Here is an 18542-nt window from a genome sequence, read left to right as displayed (position 1 = left end):
TACACTTGCTTTTGCAGATTACCAAAAAAGCAATTCTATATCTAAGTAGCTGTGTAGACGTTTAAGAAATAGTCACTTCATACACTTCTAATCTTCTGAGACTTACTTAATTTTTTTTTTTTAATTACATGTTGGTGAAAAATTTAAAATATAGTTTAATAATGGAATAATGGAACACCAATATATGTTCCATTTAAAAAACCAAATAAAACCTCTTAAGAAATGAACATGGTCTAGCTCAAGCTTTAGAAGTACTCTAAATAACATATTCCAGAATAATGGTATCCTAAGTGTTTGTTCAGATATGTCTCATTATTATTTTCACAAACTATGTTAATTGATATGCATTAAGTAAGCCCTGGAAACTCAACTTGGTTCTCACGATCCACTCAATACACACACAGGCCTGGAAACTTCATCTCATAGACTGGGACAGACTGGTACTAGGTATGCCCCAAGTAATGGTCAGTGTTCCTGATGGACTTAGATGAAGACACATGGGGAGCTCCAATATTTGAACAAGTCTATCATGGAGCAAATTTGCTTTGGATTCACATTATGCTATGATTTCTTCAAAAGGTGCTTTCTGGAATTTCTCTATTACAAGACACCCCTTTTCTTGTTCCTGTTTTTTCATCTCTTCGGTCCTTCAAAGGCAATTTCTTCAGTGTTACTAACCACATCAATTGAATGAGAGTTGTTGGGTAAAATATCCACTTGGATGGATACAGGGTCCACAATACTTTTTCTTCTAGAAAGCCGATTTTCATCTTTTATTCTCGGTACATGATGAACTGACAACCTCTAAACACTGTATCCGCTTCCACCCCGTGACTCCACAATCTTATTGGTAAGAAAATACAAACTTTCCTCATGTCTCACTAAAGACTTTTGAAGCGTGTGTTTATCTCTGAAAATATGCACTGGTAGAAAATAAGGGACTTCCATAGTTCGAATCTCAATAACCTTGCTGTCATGCTGACAAAATGCTGTCAGACAGCTATAATCTGAGTGCTGAAGTTGAGGTATGCTGCAACCAGCACCATGATCCCATAGCAATGGAGCATTGGTAAATTGTCCTCGTTGATAATTATGCTGTCCTGTAAAGCAATGGCTAAGCAAATGAGATCAATAATCACTTCTCCATTGGCAAGTTCAATAGTCATGAGAGCAAAAGAACTAAAGTAGCTTATAGTAGTCATCAATCACTGAAGGCAAATCATCAACACTGCAAGCAATAATCTAATTGCATCTCATCTCATCATCACTGGATTGCCATAATTTCGCCACAGTGTGTTAACACGTTCTCAGGGTGTACACATCCAACCTGCCTGTCACTAACTGTTCTCTGAGTCACTGCAATACAGGCAGACAGGCCACAGGCAGCCAACAAGAAGCATAGTGTCTGTCCTGTCATATAGTCATATGTGTCCTGCCTATCCCATAATGAACATTCCTTGCTTGCTCCTCAAAATTTACATTATCATTATGATTCACTTAATATACATTTATGTTGCTATGAAAAAAGTCCTTAGATTTATTGATTTGTGAGTCCTTGCTGAGGTTGGCTTGGTAAGGCCAGACCAAATGATTTTGAGGGCCTTATGTGACCCACAGGCCAAACATTTCCTACACCTGTGGTGTAGGCTTTCCAAGAAGCCACTACTAAGTTTGAATTTCCAACCTTATGATTCAAACCTACCTTGTGGTTGAGTTCATAGGCCACACCAGAACTCCACAATATTTAATAGGAGTGGTGATAAAGGGCATCATTGTCTAGTTTCTGTTGTCATGATATTGTGAATGGAATAAAGCAATGGGGCCTTCATTTGATGATGGGGCACAACTCAAAATGAGAAGAAATACCTGCACACAGCCATTAATAAATGGAACATGTAATGTAGGAGAATTATTGTTGTTGTTTTTGTTATGTGCTATGGAGTCAGTTCTGACTCATAGCAACCCTGTACAGGATTTCCAAGGCTGTAAATCTTTATGGGAGCATAAAGCCTCATCTCAGAAGTTATCAAAAATGAAATGGAACACATTAAAGTTCAAAATCCTTGGCATTAATAAGTTGAAATGGACTGACATTGGCCTACTGAATCTGATAATCATATGGTTTACTAAGCTAGGAATGACATGTTAAAGAGCAATGGCCATCAAAAAAGAACATTTCAAGATATATCTTGAAGTACAACACTGTGATAGGTTAATATCCATACGCCTACAAGGAAGACCATTTAATACCACTATTCAAATTTATGTATCAACCCCTAAGCCCAGTGATGATGAAATTGAAGAACTCTACTAACTTTTTCACTTTGAAATTGATCAACTTTGTTATTAAGATGCATTGATAATCACTGGTGTTTAGAATCTGAAGTCAGAAAAAAAGAGGAAGGATCAGTATTTGAAAAATATTACCAAGGTGATAGAAATGATGCTGGAGATCGTATGATAAAATTTTGCAAGGTCAATGACTTATTCCAAGAAAATACATTTTTTTAACAACATAAAATAAAACTATACACAAAAACCTTACCAGATGGCATACACAGAAAATCAAATTGACTACATCTGTGGGAAGAGACAGGGAAAAGCTCAATATTATTAGCCAAAAAACCTCAGGAACAGATTAGAACAGACCATCAGTTACTCGTATGTAAATTCAGGCTGAAACTGAAGAATGTGAAAACAACTTCATGAGATAAAATAAGGCCTAAAACATATCCCAGCTAAATTGAGAGACCATCTCAAGATTAGATTTAATGCATTAAATATTAATAGACAAAGACCAGAAGAATTGTGGGATGACATCAAGAATATCATGTAGGAAGAAAGCAAAAGGTCATTAAAAGGACGGGGGAAAAAAGGAAAGGCAAAAATGGCTGTCAGAAAAGACTCTAAAATTTGCTTTCTGGCAAAAAGGTACTAAATCTAATTAAAATAATGTGGAAGTCAAAAATCTGAACAGAAAATTTCAAAGTAAATTATTATAATGAAATGTGCAAAGGCCTAGTGTTAGACAATCAAAAGAGAAGTAACACCCATAATTTCTCAAGCATAAAGAATCAAAGAAAAAAACAAACCCCAACTTGAAATACTGGAGGATTCTATGGTCAAAGTATTGAAAGATGACAAAACTTTCAAAAGAAAATAGGATGTATACAGAGAGCACTGTACCAAATAGAAATGGTCAATGTTCAAACATTTCAAGAAGTAGCATATGAACATGTACAGAATGTACTGAAGAAAGAAGTCCAAGCTTCACTGAAGGCACTGGGAAAAACAAGACTCCAGGAATTAATGGAAAACAAATTGAAATCTTACAATAAACTGATGCAGCACTGGAGGCACTCACTCATCTAAGACAAGAAATTTGAGAGATAGCTACCTGGCCAACTGATTGGAAGAGATCCACATTTGTGCCAGTCCCAAAATGGTGACTCTATAGTATGGAGAAATCATTTAACAATATCATCACTATCACATGTAAGTTAAATTATGTTCAAGATAATTTAAAAATGGATGCAACAGTGCATCCACAGAGAACTGCCAGAAACTCAAGATCGATTAAGAAGAGTATGTGGAACTAGGGATACCATTGCTGACATCAGATGGATCTTGGTTGAAAGCAGAGAATAGCAGAAAGATGTTCACTTGAGATTTATTGACTATGCAAAGGTTTTTGAGTGTGTGGATTATGACAAACTATAGATAACCTTGTGAATAATGGGTAATACAGAACACTTAATTGTGCTCATGAGAAATCTATACATAGACCAAGAGGCAGTCGTTCAAACAGAAAAAGGGGATATCTAATGGTTTAAAATCAGGAAAAGTGTTGCCAGGGCTGTATTATTTCACCATACTTATTGAATCAATCTTCTGAGAAGATAGTCTGAGAAACTGGATTATATGAAGAAGAGTGTGTTATCAGGATTGCAGGAAGATTCATTAAAAACCTGTGACTTGCAGACGATATAATCTTGCTTGCTGGAAGTAAACTTAACATACTTGCTAATGAAGATAAAAGACGATTGCCCTCAGTATGGATTTAACCTCAGTATAAAGAAAATAAAAGTTTTGATAACTGGACCAATAAGTAATGTGAGAAATGTAGAAAAGATTAAAGTTGTCAAAGACTTCCATTTATTTTGCTTGTATTCATAATCAACATTCATGCAAGCAGAAGTCAAGAATCCATGGTCTTTTTAATAGCCTCATATGCAAGGAGCTCTGGTACCGTAGTGGTTACAAATCGGGCTGCGAACCTTAAGGTCAGCGGTTCGAAACTACGAGCTGCTCCGTGGGAGAAAGATGAGGCTTTCTACTCCCGTAAAGATTTACGCCCTCGGAAACCCTGTACAGGGTCGCTATGGGTCGGAACCGACTCGATGGCACTTAACAATGCATGTGAAAATTGCACAATGAAAAAGGAAATCCATAGAATTGATTAATTTGAATTATGGTGTTGGAGAACAATACTGAAAGTACCATGAACTACCAGGAGAACAAACAAATCTTTTTTGGTAGAAGGGTAGCCAGAATGCCTCTTAGAAGACATGATAGTAAGACTTCATCTCTCATACTTTGGACATTTTATCGGGGGGACTAGTTTCTGGAGAAGTACATCATGCTTGGTAAATCGGAGAATCAGTAAAAAAGAGGAAGGGCCCAATGAGGTACACTGACGTCAGCAATGGGCTTAAGTGTAACAACAATTGTAAGGATGCTGCAGGACTGGGCAATGTTTCATTCAGTTGTGCATATGGTCTCTATGAATCAGAACCAACAATATGGCATCTAACAACAACAACCATATTGGGTTTCATGACAGTGGGTTTCATTTGGTAAGATATAGATAGTGCTTACAACAGTACACTACTCAAAGCAGACATGTTTTATAATACCCAAACTATTTTTGATGCATATGAATTATGGTGTCAGAGAAAATCATTTTAAGTACCGTAGACTTTCAGAAGAACAAACACATCTGACTTGTAAGAAGTGCAGTGAGAATTCTTCTTAGAAGCTAGGATGGTGAGATTTTTTATCTCTTATACTTTGCACATATTGGCAGAAGGGACCATTCTCTGGAGAAGGACATCATGTTTGGTAAAATGGAGGGTCACCAAAAAATAAGAAGACTCCCATAAAAAGATGGATTGACACAGTGGCAGCAGCAATAGCCTCAAATATAACAACAATTGTGAAAATAGTACAGGACTGGAAAATGTTTCTTTCTGTTGTGCATAGGGTTACTATGAAACAGAACTGACATGACTGCAACTAACAACAACAAGCTATTGTTTAGTTTTAATAAGACCAGTGAATATTTTTGGTTAACATTTAAAGAATATCTCAGGGCAATAGTTTCAGGGGTTCATCCAACCTTCATGACGTTTGGAGTACAAGATAATTTGAAATTCTGTTCTTTGTGTCAAACATGATTCTTCTATGGAATCTTTGACCAAAATATTAAGTAATGTTAGATAAGTGCCATCAGTTCTCTGTTCTCATGGCTAAGGAAGCAGTCGTTCATGGAAATAATTAACCACATATTCCATATCTGCCTCCAAAACTTTTGTCATTCTTCTTCTGTTTTAGGAAAATAGAGACCAATTATGGCTTGGATGCTGTTTGCAAGCTTTTAAGGCACCAGGCTCTATGCACTGCATTAGGAGGTAGGAGAGTGGCACTAGAGGAGTTATTAGTGGTAGTGGTGGTTGTGTGTCGTGGAGTTGGTTCTGACTCATAGTGACCTAGAACAGGATTTCTTAAGTGGTAAATCTTGACAGGAGCAGAAAGCCTCATCTTTTCTCCCTCAGAGCTGCTGATAGATTTGAATGCTGACCTTGTGGTTAGCAGCCCAACTCATAACCCACTATATTACCAGTGTTTCTTAAAGGTGCCATTAGGTTGTTGTTGGTGGCTGTGTGCCATGGAGTCAGTTCAGACTCATAGCGACCCTGTACAGGATTTCCGAGGCTGTAAATCTTTACAGGAGCAGAAAGCTTCATCTTTCTCCTGTGGAACAGCTGGTAGTTTCGAACTGCTGACCTTGCGGCTCGCAGCCATTAATTTGAATTTCCCATGAAACCATGATCCTAAACCAAGAAACTATATCCCATAAGGTTTTTAATTGCACATAAACAACCTCAACAGATGCTCTTTCTCTGTCATTGTGGACGTATCTATCACTGTAAATATATAAGTTGCTGTTGTTATGTTCAGTTGAGTTGGTTCTGACACATAGCAACTATTTTTGGCAATTCAACATTTCACAGGCATGCAACTTATTGACAGCAATGATAACAATCAGCTGTGCAACCATACCACTAACCAAAGCAATGTTCCTATCACCGATAATACCACTTTTTCCTCTCCCTCCCTCCATTTAATAACTTTTGCTTTCTAAAAACAGTGTTGCTGACATCAGCCTGTCCAGAGTAGGTCTGTTTAATATTAGCTTTCCATCTCAGTCCAATGGTATGACCACGATTCTGAGCTACTTTGCTTTAGGCCTGCTGTCAAGAGAACCTGTTTAATTACCTGCCCCAGCTGTGCTTATGAAATGGAATGATTATTAAATCTGTCTCTCTATTTCACAGTTTCAGTCTACCATTCAAACCCATACTAAGAGGAATGGGGGGGGGGAACATAGATTCTTGAGGAGTATGCAGGACAAAAATCATCACAGTGGCAGGTGTCTTAAGAACATTTTTGTACACAGTGAAGTGTTAAAACAAAAACAAAGAGCATTGTTACCTAGGATCCAGTCAACCCTCTGTCCTCTAATATAAAAATGGAAGGTTCTTTGATGCAATGCCAACTTTATAATTATGTGCAACTGCTCTTCATTTACCCAAAGTATTCTCCAGTTCATGCTCAAAAGAAGTTAATAAGACTTTGATGTTACCTGTTTCTTTACCAGCTGATAGATGAAAATTTGGATCTTTTATTCTGAAGTACAAAGTCATGATGAGACTACAATTTCTGTCACTCCAATTTGTAAATTCCCTTCATCTGTTCCTCATACTTTAATGCTATCATACTCATACAGTGGCACTGGAGGTAGTTGTTGTGTGCCGTCAAGTCAGTTCTGCCTCATAATGATACTGTATAGGGTTTCTGAGGCTGTAAATCTTTACAGGACCCATGGAGCAGCTGGTAGATTCAATCTACTGATCTCATGGTCTACTATGCTACCAGTGTAAAAGGGACTAACAAATACCCTTGGAGAAGACAATAGTGAACAATCTAAATTATAACATCAGCTTCATTGCAAAAATTCATAAGCATTGCATTGACAGAGAAGATATAAATAACACAATCAAGGTATGAAATAGGCAATGTCACAACAGAACCAAGTGAAATAAAAAGAATAATAACAGAGTGCTATGAAGAAATGTACTCCAACAAATTTGAGAGCCAATGGGAAATGGACAAATTCACAGAAACATGCTGCTTATCTAAACTAACACAATCTGAGGAAAAAATTTGAACAGACCCATCACAGAAGTATAAAATGAACAGATCATTAAAAAAAAAAAAAAAAATTACTTCTAATAAAAACAGTCCTGGCCCAGACAGCATCATTGTAGAATTTGACTAAACATTCAGAAAAGAGATGAAACAAATTTTATACAAACTATTCCATAATACAGAAAAAGAAAGGAGTACTCCAGAACTCATTCTTTGAAGCAAGCATAACCTTGATCCCCAAAGACAGACACTCTAGTAATAAAGTTTTAGACCTATTAGACTATTAATAAAACAAAGGAAAATAGTAAATCAGTTGTTGCCAAAAAGGCATTTGACAAGTTCAACACCAATTTTTGTTAAAAATATCAGGCAAAATAGAATTAGAAGAGAAATTCCTCAATATAACTAGGAATTTCAGATACATAAAACCAGCATTACGGTCAACAAACAGACTGAAAACATTCACAAGAGGTTGTGAATGGGACCCAAACAAGGATGTGCTTTATCACCACTCCTATTCAGTATTGTATTGGAATCCCTAGCCAGAACAGTAAGATAAATAAGGGAAATAAAAGGCAATTAAATTGATAAAGAACTAGAAAACTATCTATATTTGTAGATGGTATGATCCAACACATAAGAAAATACCAGATACTTAACAAGACACCTACTAGAACTGATAGAAAGATTCAGCAAAGTAGCAGAGTACAAGATCAATACACAAAAATGACTTGCATTTCTCAATGATAAAAAAGATAATTCTGAAAAGAAAGTCAGGAAAAGAATACCATTTATGAAAACTGCTCAAACGTTTAAATTGTTGTTGATATTGTGATTGTTAAGTGCAGTCCAGTCCATCCCAACTCATAGCAATTCTGTATAGGGTTTCAGAATTGCCGCTGGTAGCTTTGAACTGCTGACCTTATGATTTGCAGGCCAGTGCTGATCCTACAGCACCTCACCAGGAAACTAAGGAATGAGAAATATGAAAGATTTATACAGATAAAACAACAAAACGTTACTGTAAGAAAGCAAAAGAAGTCTTTGCATGTTTCTTTATCATACCTGACTTTGTGTCTTCTTGAGCTGCCCTTTGCCCTTTTCTGTTCAGTTCTTTTCTTTATCATTTTTTTTTTCCATTTGCTTTAGCATCTCGACACTGGAGAGCAAGTTTCAGAGTTCTTCTGAAATCCATTTTGGTCTTTTCCTGCATTCTTATCTTCTTAAAGACCTTTTGCTTTCTTGCTATATGATGTTCTTCATGACATTCCACAACTATTTGGTCTTTGATCCATCAAAGCTGTTCTCAAAATTATTTCTAAATTCAGGTGGATTATATTCAAAGTCAGATTTTGACTTTTGTAGACTTGTTTTAATTTTCTTCAACTTCAGTCTGAACTTGCATATGAGCAATTGATGGTCGGTTTAAGTCTACCCTGGCCTTATTGTGACTGATGATATGCAGCCTTTCCACTATATATTCCCATAAATGTAGTCCATTTGATTTTTGTGTATATCATCTGGTGAGGTCCATGAATATAGTCATGTTTTATGTTGTTTAAACAAGGTACTTGCAAAGAAGAAGTAATTGGTCTTGCAAAATCCTATCATTTGATCTCCAGCATCATTTCTATAACCAAGGATATATTTTCCAACTACTGGTTCTTCTTTGTTTCCATTCCAGTCACCGGTGAATATCAGTATGTCTTCATTGAATGTTTAATCAATTTCAGACTAGAGAAGTTGGTGTAATTCTTCCAATTCATCACCATTAGCTCTACTGAACAGGTCTTCCTTGTAAGCATATGTATATTATCCTATCATAGACAGCATTACACTATAAGATAGATTATGAAATATTCTTTATAATGGTGAATGAGATGCAATTCCTCTTTATTTTGTCATTCCTGGCATAGTAAATCATGTGATTTTCAGAATCAAATAAGGTCAATTCCAGTTTCATCTCAATCTGTATGCTGAGCAAACAACCCAAGAAAGTGGATTATATGAAGAAAAATGTGGCACCAGGATTGGAGGAAGACTCGTTAACAACCTGCAATATGCAGATGATAGAACCTTGCTTGCTCAAAGTGAAGAAGACTTAAAATAGTTCCTGATGAAGATCAAAAACCATGGCCTTTGCTATGGGTTGCTTCTCATTGTAAAGAAAACAAAATCCTCACCACTGGATGAATAAACAACACCCATATTATGGAGAAATAATTAAAGTTGTCAAAGATTTCATTCTACTTGACTTAACCATCAACACTATGGAAACACTAGTCAAGAAATCAAGTGCTGTATTGTATTAGGCAAATCTACTACAGAAAACTTCTTTAAAATGTTGAAGAACAAAGATGTCCATTTGAGGACTAAGGTGCACCTGACCCAAGCCACTGTATTTTCGATAACTTCATATGCATGCAAAAGTTGGAGAGTGAATATGGAAGACTGCAGAAGAACTAATGCATTTGAGTTATGGTATTGAAGGAAAATATTAAAAGTACCATCGGCTGCCAAATGAACAAACATACTTGTGTTGGAAGAAGTAAAGCCAGAGTGCTCCTTGGAAGCCAGATAGCCAAATTTGCCTTTCATGTTTCAGGCATATTATCAGGTGGGACGAGTCACTAGAGAAGAATATCATGTTTGGTAAAGTGGAACATTGGAGAAATAAAGAAAGATCCCCAACAAGATGGACTGGTACAATGGCAGCAGCAATGGACTCTGGCTTAGTAATGATTGTGAGGTTGTGGCAGGACTAGGTATTGTTTTCTTCTGTTGTGTAGAGGGTCACTATGAGTCAGTACTGACGTGATGTCACCTAAAAGCAACAACAATGGCTAGGATCCACAACACACCTGTCAGTTCATGGGACTGTGGTGGATTGTGTATTGCTGTAATTCAGGAAGCTATGCCATGAGTATTTTATATACCAGCAGGGTCACCCACAGTAAACAGGTTTCAGATGACCTTCCAGACAAAGAAAGACAGACTAGGAAGAGGGAGCGAGGAACTACTATCAGATATTTAGACACATCAAACCTTATGAATAAAATAGGACACTATAAGCACCAGAATATTGAATATTGAAACACCAGAATAATGTCAGATACAATACTGGAAGATGAGCCCCTTAGGTTAAAGACACACAAAATATGATCGGAAAAGAGCTTCCTCCTCACAGTAGAGTTGACCATGGTGTCATGAATGGAGCAAACCCTTAGGACCTTCTTTTGCTGATGCGGAACAACTCAAAATGATGAGAAATAGCTGCAAACCTTTATTATATAGAGGATCATGGAATTAACAAAATATGCCTCTAGGAAAATTAGAACTTGTCAAAAAAAACAAAAACAAAATGGAATATACATAAACATTGATAGCCTAATCATTAGTGAGCTGAAATGGACTGACATTGGTCATTTTAAATCTGAAAATTGCATGGCTTATTAGACTGGGAATGACAAATTGAGCAATGGGTCTGCATTCATCATCAAAAAGAACATATCAAGATCTGTCTTGAAGTACAAGGCTGTCTGAGATAAGATAATATCCATATGCCCACAAGGAAGATCAGTTAATAACACTATTAATCCAATTACTTGATGTACCAACCACTAAAGTCAGTAACGATGAAATTGAAGAATTATACAAACTTCTTTGTATTCCTGGTGTAGCACTGTGTGTTAATGCTCTGGATTGCAAAGTGGGTTTGAACTGCAAAGTCTGGTTGTTCAAGCTCACCAATGGTTGCTATAGGTCAGAATTGACTTGATAACACTTAACAACAAGAACAATCAAGTTGTTCAGTATGAAATTAATCAAACAGGCAACCAATTGTATTGATCTTTACTGATGATTGGAATGGAAGGATCAGTAGTTGGAAAATATGGCCTTGTTGATAGAAATGATTCTGGAGATTGCATGAAAAAATTTTGCAAGACTAATGAATTCTTCTCCATTGCAAATGCATTTTTAAAAATACAAAAAATGACTACACACATGGATCTCACCAGATGGAATACACAGATATCAAATTGACTAGATCTGTGGAAAGAGACAATGGAAAACTCCATATAATCAGCCAAAACAAGGTCAGGGGCAGACTATGGAAAAGACCATCAGTTGTTCATATGCAAGAGAAGTTGAAGCTGAAGAAAATTAAAACAAGTCCATGAGAGCCAAAATAATACATTGACAACATATGCTACACGAGTTTAGAGATCATATCAAGATCAAATTTGATGCATTAGACATTGAAGATTGAAGATTAGAAGAATTATGGGATGACATCAAGAACATCATACAGGAAGAAAGCAAAATGTAATTAAGAAGATAAGAAAGAAAAGAACAAAATGGATGTCAGAAGAGGATGTGAAACTTGCTTTCCAGGATAGAGATGCTAAAGTAAATGGAAGAAATGAGGAGATAGAAGAACTAAATAGAAAAGGTAGAAGAGCTCGAAAAGACAAAGTGAAATATTATACCAAAATGTGCAAAGGCCTGGAATTAGAAAACCAAAGGAAAGAACTTCCTTAGCATTGATGAAGCTGAGGAAATTTAAGAAAAATGCAAACCTTGACTTGTAATATTGAAGGATTCTATGGGCAGTATATTGAATGATGTAGAAACATCAAGTGAAGATGGAAAGAATACAGTCACTGTACCAAAAGGAAATGGTCGCAGTTCAACCATTTCAAGAGGTAGCATAGGATCAAGAGCCAATGGTATTGAAGGGAGAATTCCAAGGTTTAATGAAGGCATGGGTAAAGAAAAAGGTGTCGGGAATTGATGGAACACAAATTGAAATCTTTCAACAAATTGATATAGCACTGGAGGCACTCACTCATTTATGCCAAGAAGTTTGCAATACAACTACCTGATCAATGGATAGTAAGAGATGCATATTTGTGTACATTTCAAAGAGAGTAGACCCAATGGAATGTAGAAATCATCGGACAATATCATCATTATTGTATGCCAGTAAAATTTGCTAAAGATAATACAAAAAATGGCTACATCCATACATTGACAGATAACTTCCAGAGGTTAAGTCAGATTCAGAAGAGGATGTGGAACAAGGGATATCATTGCTGACATAAGACAGATCTTGCCTGAAATCAGAGAATACCAGAATGATGTTTAACTGTGCTTTAGTGACTGAGCAAACGCTTTTGATTGTGTGTATCATGACAAACTATGGACAGCATTATGGAGGATGAGTGTTTTCGAAACACTTAATTGTGCTCATTATAAATCTATACATAGACCAAGAAGCAGTTGTTCATACAGAACAAGGTAACATTGAATGATTCAAAATTAAGAAAGGTTTTCTCCAGGGTTGCTTTCTTTTACCATACTTATTCAAACTTTATGCTGGGCAAATGATCTGAGAAAACTGGATTATGTGAAGAAAAACTTGTCATGAGGATCTGAGGAAGACTCAATAACCACCTGCTATAAGGAGCTCTGGTAGCGTAGTAGTTACGAATTGGGCTGTGAACCGCAAGGTCAGCAGTTCGAAACTACCAGCTGTTCTGTGGGAGACAGATGAGGCTTTCTACTCCTGTAAAGATTTACAGCCTTGGAAACCCTGTACATGGTCGCTATGAGTTGGAACCTACTCCAAGGCACATAACAACAACAATATGTACATGAGGAGTCCTGGTGTGGTGCTGTAGGTTAATGCGCCAGACTGCAAAGCCATTTGAACTGTAAGATTGGTGGTTCAAGCTCACCAGTTGATCCTCGGAAACCCTATACAGGGTCGCTATGGGTCGGAACCTACTCCAAGGCACATAACAACAACAATATGTAGATGATGGAATCCTGGTGTGGTGCTGTGGGTTAATGAGCCAGACTGCAAAGCCATTTGAACTGCAAGGGTGGTGGTTCAAGCTCACCAGATGCTCCTTGGAAACCCTATACAGGGTCGCTATGGGTCGGAATTGACTCGACAACACTAAACAACAACAACAAAATGTACAGATAATACAAACCTGCTTTCTGAAAGCAAAGAGGACTTAAAATACTTACTGATGAAGATCAAAGACCACAACCTTCAGTATGGGTTGCACCTCTATGTAAAGAAAACAAAAATCCTCACCACTGAACCTATAAACAACATTGATATAAATGGAGCAAAGATTGAAGTTGTCAAATACTTCATTTTGCTCAGATCAACCATCAGAACTCATGGAAGCAACAGCCAAGAAATCAAATGTCATATTGCATTATAAAAATCTCCTTTCCCTCTTTAAGATGTTGCAGAACAAAGATGTCAGCTTGTGGACTAAGGTAGGCCTGAATCAAGCCATGGTATTTTCAATAACTTCATATGTATGTGAAAGTTGGACAGTTAATAAGGAAGATTATAGAAAAATTGATGCATTTGAGTAATGGTATTGGAGAGAATATTGAAAGTACCCTGGACTACCAAAAGAACATATCAATCTGTGTTGGAAGAAATACAGCCAGACTGTTCCTTAGAAGCCAGGCAGCCAGATTTTGTCTCTCATACTTTGGACATATTATCAGGAGTGACCAGTCCCTGGAGATGGACATCATGTTTGGTAAAAGGAGGGTGGGAGAAAGAGAAGAAGAACCCTAATGAGATGGACTGGCACAGTGACAGTAGCAATAGACTCAAAAGTAGTAATGATTGTGAGGTTGGCAAAGGACTGGACAGTGTTTTGTTCTGTTGTGCATAGGTGCTATGAGTCAGTACTGACTTGATAGCACCGAGCAATAACAAAGACTAAGATACTGATCTTTATGCATTCCATTTCTTTTTTCACAGCTTCCAATCGTTCTAATTTCATTCTTCATACACACCATATTACAATTATTAATAGACACTTACTTCCTTATTTTAAGTTGTGCCTCATCAATATATGAAGTTCCTTAAAGCTTTACTTCATTTGAGTCATCACAGTCAACTTTACTTTGAGGAGGTAGTTTTTCCACAGTTGTACTTTGATTGTCTTTCAACCCTAAGAGCTCATCTTCTGGCACTATATCTGGCAATACTCTTCTGCTATTCATCGTTTTAATAGTCAATATTCTGGTGCTATCAGACAGTGTTTCACTGCTATTCATAAGGATTTAAGTTAAAATATTAAGAAGAAGTCTTCCTCTCCTTCTGCCTAGACTTTCTTAGTCTAGAAGATCAGCTGAAACCTGTCCATCATGCCTTTATCCTGCTCGTATTTAAAATACTGGTGACATAGTTTCTAGCATCACAGCAACATTCAATCCATGACAGTATGACAAACTGACAAGAGGCAGTAGTTAGAACAAGTGTTTACAGAATGGTTTAACTTCACAGAAGGAGTGCATGAATGTTATGTTCTTTCACCATATTTATATAATCTGAGCAAATTATCTAAGAAACTGGATCATATGAAGAAGAAAATGACATCAAGATTGGAGACAAACTTATTAATAACCTGTAAAATGAAGATGATAATAACTTGCTTGTTGGAATATTTACTGATGAAGGTCAAAGACTAAAGCTTTCAGTATGGATCGTACTTCAAAGTAAAGAAAATAAAAATCCTCACACTTGGACCAATAAGTATCATCATGACAAATGGGAGAAAAGATTGAAATTGTTAAAGACATCATTTTGCTTGAATCCCTAATCAATACTGATGGAAGCAGTATTCAAGAAATCAAATGATGTATTGCATTAGGCAAATCTGCCACAAAAGACCTCTTTAAAGTGTTAAAAAAAAAGAAAAGAAAAGATGTCAGTTTAAGGACTAAGGTACACATGAATGAAGTTATAGCATTTTCAATCACCTCACTTGCATGTGAAAGTTGGATAATGAATAAAGAAGACTGTAAAAGAATCAGTGCATTAAATTATGGTGTTGACAAAGAATATTGAAAGTACCATGGACTCCCAGAAGAACAAATAAATCTGTGTTGCATAGAAGCAAAGATGGTGAGACTTAGTTTCTTGTACTTTTGACAGAAATCAGGGGGGACCAGTCCTTGGAGAATGATCTAATGTTTGTAAAAGTGTAGGATCAGTGAGAAAGAGGAAGACCCCCAGGGAGATGGGTTGACAGAGTGGTAGCAACAACAATGGGCTCAAAGAATCAGCTCAATGGCATCAAAGAAAAACAAATGTTAGCATTACCTTAACATTTCCTTATAACTCAGTAGTTGTTTTCAGTATTTAGTTCTCCTTTACCTCCATGCATGCAAAAGATAACATTTATGAGGTTAAATATATATATATATATTTCCAGTTGGATGGGGAAACATGACTAGCTCTAATCAAAGAGATATGAAAAAAATTAAAATGTCTTACCTGATTTGAGCCAGAGGAATGTCCATTATAATAAAATTACCCATTTGTGTTTTTGTTAGCGAGTAGTTCCAGAAAACCTAAAGATAGGAATATAAAGCCAATGTATCTTTGTCTTTCCCATCTGCCACCTTAATGCCTACTAGAACTCTGTAACTATTGGTTGAATATTCATAGTTCTGAGAGTTAAAGTTCATGGTACCCTAAACTCCATACTATTTCAGCTTTCTGACTGAGACAGATATCTGCCATTAATCAAGTTCACTCAACATGAACATTGGACAAACTTTGTCTTGTTTTTGTAATTTCCCTTTTTCAGAACTAAAGTTGGTTTCACACACACTTTGCCAATTGGAGGTATCCCTCTGTGAACAAACTGTTATCACTTCTGATTCATGATGCAGCCCTCTTCTAGATGTAGACTATCGAGACTTTTTAAAGAATTCTATTCTGCTTACTGGATTAAACTCTGTATAAGGAGCTCTGGTAGCATAGTGGTTACGAATCGGGGTACAAACCGCAAGGTCAGCAGTTCAAAACTACCAGCTGCTCTGGGGGAGAAAGATGAGGCTTTCTGCTCCTGTAAAGATTTACAGACTCAGAAACCCTGTTCAGGGTTGCTATGGGTCAGAATCAACTCGACAGCACTTAGCAACAACAATCTAGCTATAACTCAAATATGAAGATACATTGGCTTTATATCCCTATCTTTAGGTACTCTGGGACTACTTACTAAAAATGGCAGAGATAGAAGTAAATGCCAGTGACGCAAAACAAGTAGTTGTGGGATGCCATCAATAATATCAGACATGAAGAAACAAAAAACAGGTAATAAAAAAATAAAACCAAAGTGGATGCCAAAAGAGCCTTTGGAACTTGTTCTCCAAAGTATAGTTGCTGTTGTTAAGTTCTGTTGAGTCAGTTATCACCCATAGTGAAACTGTATAGGGTTTCCAAAGAACAACTGGTGGGCTTGAATTGCCGGCCTTTTGGTTAATAGTCCAATGCTTATCCTAAAGCACCACACCAGAAATCCCTGGTGTACAGTAGCTAAAGCAAATAGGAAAACTAGAAAAGTGCTGAACAGAAAATGTCAAAGCACAACTTGCAAAGACAAAATAAATTATTATAATGAAATATGAAAAGACCTGAAGTTAAGAAAACAAAGGGAAGAACACACTCAACATTTCTCAAGCTAAAAGAACTGAGGAAAATATACAAGAATTGACTTGCATTATTGAAGGACTGTTGGTTATGAGTTGGGCTGCTAACCTCAAGATCATCAGTTTGAAACTACCAGCCATTCCATGGGAGAAAGATGAGACTTTCTGTTCCCATAAAGATTTACAGTCTTGGAAACTTTACGCAGGGTCGCTATGAGTTGGAATCGATGCCACATCCACCACACACCACCACCACAACCACCATGGGCAAAATATTGAATGGAGCCAGAAGTATCAAAAGAAGATGGAAGCCTTTAGTTGTTTGATGATGTATGCAAGGGATTGTAATCATTGCAATGAAACAAAATAAGATAGGATGAATATAAAGTCAATGTTCTCCAATGTAAACTATCACATGTTGTTGTTGTTGTTGTTATGTGCCATGGAGTTGGTTCCGACTCATAGTGACTCTGTACAGGGTTTCCGAGGCTGTAAATCTTTAAGGGAGCAGAAAGCCTCATATTTCTCTCGGAGAACTGCTGGCAGTTTCGAACTGCTGACCGTGAGATTATCAGCCCGATTCGTAACCACTATGCTACCAGAGCTCCTTAAACTATCACATAAGTCATAATAAAAAACATTATAAAAAAAAAAAAAGATGTAAGGAATGCACAGAGTTACTGTTCTATTAGGAACTGGTCAATGATCAAGAATTAATAGTATTATATATATGAAGAAATCCAAGTGGCACTGAAGCCATTAGTAAAGAGCAAGACTCCAGGGAAAAAAGCAGAATACAAATTGAAATGTTTCAACAAAGTGATACAGCACTGGAAGCATTCATTAGTGTATATTAAGATATTTGCAAGATAGGTATCTGGCCAACTGATTGAAAGAGATCCATATTTCTGTCTATTCCAAAGAAAGATGAGCCAATAGAATACAAAAATTATCAAATAATATTGTTAATAACATACCCAAGTAAATTTTGTTGAAGAAAACTCAAAAACAGTTGCAGGAGTACTGCAAGGCATTCAAGCTGAATTCAAAAGAGAACTAGAATAAGAAATATCATTGCTGACATCACATGCTTGAAAGCAGAAAATACCAAAGGTGTCAATTTGTGTTTTATTGACACTGAAAAGGCTATTGACGATCTGTGTCTAAATAAATTAAGGATGTCATTGCCGAGAATGGAAATTCCATTTTAATGTGCTCATATGGAACCTGCACATAAAACAAAAAGCAGTTCCAAAAAACCAAACAGATACCACATGGTTTAAAAATCAGAAAAGGTGTTTAACAGGGCTATATCCTTTTATGATACTTAACTCTGTATGCTGAGCAAGTAATTCCAGAAGCTGTGTTATATATGAAAAATGTGGCATCAAGATTGGAATAATGCTTATTAAAAACCTGTGATTTGCACATGACTTAACTTTGCTTGCTAAAAGTAAAGAGGACTTGGAATACTTGCACATGTATATTGAAAAATATAGCCTTCAGTATGGATTACAACTCAATGTAAAGAAAAAAAAATCCTCACAACTGGACAAATAAGTAGCATC

The 18542-nt window shown here is 36.6% G+C and overlaps 1 pseudogene; it reads right to left on the bottom strand.

Moving 5' to 3' along the window:
- Nucleotides 1-389: 389 nt before the first annotated feature.
- Nucleotides 390-1202, bottom strand: LOC102842042 (annotated as a pseudogene).
- Nucleotides 1203-18542: the final 17340 nt, after the last annotated feature.

Source organism: Chrysochloris asiatica, unplaced genomic scaffold (genome assembly GCF_000296735.1).
Source record: "Chrysochloris asiatica unplaced genomic scaffold, ChrAsi1.0 scaffold00189, whole genome shotgun sequence".
Classification (NCBI taxonomy): domain Eukaryota; kingdom Metazoa; phylum Chordata; class Mammalia; order Afrosoricida; family Chrysochloridae; genus Chrysochloris; species Chrysochloris asiatica.
This window is presented reverse-complemented; position numbering and strand designations above follow the sequence as displayed.